The sequence below is a fragment of the Otolemur garnettii genome, unplaced genomic scaffold, assembly GCF_000181295.1.
Source record: "Otolemur garnettii isolate 467f Iridium unplaced genomic scaffold, OtoGar3 scaffold00027, whole genome shotgun sequence".
Lineage (NCBI taxonomy): Eukaryota > Metazoa > Chordata > Mammalia > Primates > Galagidae > Otolemur > Otolemur garnettii.
This window is the reverse complement of record NW_003852422.1, coordinates 14,092,189-14,095,219: the sequence shown is the minus strand read 5'-3', so window position 1 is coordinate 14,095,219 and position 3,031 is coordinate 14,092,189.

Genomic DNA, 3,031 nt, shown 5'->3' with positions numbered 1-3,031 from the left:
TCCATCCTCCTTCTCCCCTGCCCCACAGGACTCACATAGTGACAAGAGGCGTAGACTCTACTAAGTAGGTGTGATCTAGGACAGCCAAAATGACATTTGATTTGGAGTAGGGTGTGCAATGGCTCATGCCTGTAATCCTAGCACTCTGGGAGGCTGAGGTGGGTGGATCCCTTGAGCTCAGGTGTTCGAGACCAGCCTGAGCAACAACAAGACCCACATCTCTACTAAAAATAGAAAAATTAGCCAGGTGCCACTGCACTCTACTCAGGGTGTCAGAGCAAGACTCTGCCTCTCCACCACCAAAGAAAAAATACATTTGATTGGCTAATCTCAAAAATCACACAATTCATTCAGAGTCTGTCTTTTTTTTTTTTTTGCAGTTTTTGGCCAGGGCCTGGTTTGAACCCACCACCTCCAGTATATGAGGCCAGCGCCCTACTCCTTGAACCACAGGCACCATCCTATTCAGTGTCTGTCTTTAAATATGCAAATACTTCTACAATAAAAAGAATGAGTCCAATTATGAGAGTAACCCTAAGAATAGTAACTCCTTGGAGAGCCAAGTGTGGTGGTGCACACCTGCAATTCTAGCTACTCAGGAGGCTGAGGAGCAAGATTGCCTGAGCCCAGGAGTTTAAGGCTGCAGTGAGCTACCATGTCACCACTGCACTCTTCCCTGGGCAACAAAGTGAAACCCATCTCTAAAAATAACATTTATGGTGAAGGACAAGAGATACCTCTATGGAAAAACAAAAAGATGATAATTCTACTTCCATTGAACAGTATTATTGAGAGATTTTGCAAAAACAGGCTATCAAAAGCATCCTTCAAAGGCACCTTGGAATTTTAAGTTAAACAAATTTAATGGTAATTGTATGTTTGGCCGCATGTTAGATCTGAATGAAATTTATGACATCATAAAGTTTCATTTTTAATGTAACATAGGTATATTTTATAGTACATTAGTGCCCATTTTATAATCCATATACACAGTACATTTATGCCTATTTTATGACCTCAAACATAATTTTATGACTTGTATGATTATAAAGGTTTATAGATGTTGTGGTTTTACATGGATTTTATATTCTTAGTCTGGTCCATGATTTTTTTGAAACAAGAGTGTAACCTCCAAAGCATTTAAGATTGACCCTGCCTCTGCAGGACATTCTCCAGGGACACAGAGCAAAAGCTGAGACCTGGCCATCTGCCACCAATACATCTGTATAAAATTTGATTTATTATTATACTAAAATGATTAGATTATTTTGGCTGGTTTTCCTTGGACTTATAACTTTACATCTGGGGTTGGTGTCGTGAGGGGACATTGCTGGGCAAAGGCCAACGTGAAATCCTTCATCACAGCCAGCTTTGATGTCAGCGCAGGTGAGTACTGGAGCCTGGGGCTCGCTCTCACCTCTTCTTGTTCACGCTCCTTATATCTCTGCTTATATTGGTCAACAGAAATGTCCATCATAGCCCCATAACATTAATAGTCCATGTTACTTTGGAAAATGCAAACTGTGAAAAGTTATATACATGGGCGTGGAAACATTGTTTCTGCCCTTGACAAGGTATCCCGGTTCTGACAGTTTTGATATTCCAAAGCTCAGTTCTGTTAACCAGAACCTTCTCTGCTTTACAGGTGTGTTTACTCCCAGAACCTCACGTTGCTCTCGCCACTTCCTCCCAGGGACCAAGACCTGCTTCTCAACTGGATCCCGATGGCTGAGATTTTGCCACCCTGAGATCTAGATATCACGTCCATAAATAGCATCTGCACATCCAGCTGTCCAGACAGAACTGAATGTGGGAACTTCCTGATACAAACTGTTGCTCCTGGAGGAGTCTGTCACCCGCCCGCCCCTGCTTGAAATGTGGGCATCCTTGCTGCTCCTTGTCCCTTCTGCCCAGATCCTAGCACCATGGCCAGGTGGCTTTTTTTAATGGCAATAAAATATACATTACATAAAACTTACCCTCTTAGAGAATTTTATCTTTGCAAGATTTCTTGAATCCATTTCTTTTTTCTGCATGCAACGGAAATGACACCAGACCAGACCACAAGCATCCCTTGCCTAGACTATCATAGTTGCCCTCTGACATCCCATACCCAGCTCTTTTTTCCCTCCTGTTTTATTTATGTATTTTATTTTAATTTTTGAGACCATCACCCTGAGTAGAGTGCCATGGCATCATAGCTCATAACGACCTCCAAGTCATGGGTTCAAGGGATCCTCTTGCCTCAGCCTCTCAAGTAGCTAGAACTACTGGCATCTGCCACAACACCTGGTTAGTTTTTCTATTTTTAGTAGAGACTGGGTCGCTCTCTTGCTCAGGCTGGTTGTGAACTCCTGAGCTTATGTGATCTATGGGCATTGGCCTCCCAGAGTGCTAGGATTACAGGTGTGAGCCACAGTGCTCAGGCCTTTTTTTTACTTCTAATCCATGATTCATACATCAGCCAGAATGATTTTTCAAAATGCATACATGATACTTTGTGATGCATACACATGTGTGTGCATACACACACACACACACACACACACTCTCTCTCTCCAATCCAAAATCTTTAATATAGTCTTTAAAAAGCTCCAGGTAATCTAGCACCGCCTACATTGTGACCATCACCTGGGGCTCAGTTCTCCAGCCAGGACTGGGTCCTGGGTTCTGCTTCTGCTTCAGGGTTTTCTCCTGCTCTTCCAGCCACCTTCTACGCTCTGCTTTACTCAGATAACCCTGACATTCTTCAGAGCTTTGTGCAAATGTTGCTACCTCAGAGAAGTCTCCCCTGTGCCCTCTAGATCACCACAGATATACTGTCCTCCTACTGTGTGTCAAGGGTTAGTTTCCCAGAAACAAACTTAAAAAGGAAAGAAGTTCTGGAACATGCTATAGAAGGGATGAATCTTGAAAACACAATGCCAAATGAATTAAGCCAATCAGAAAAGAGCAAATATTGTTTGATGCTACTCATGTGAGAGCTCTGTAATACGAAAACTCATAGAGACAGAACATAGATTCAAGGTCA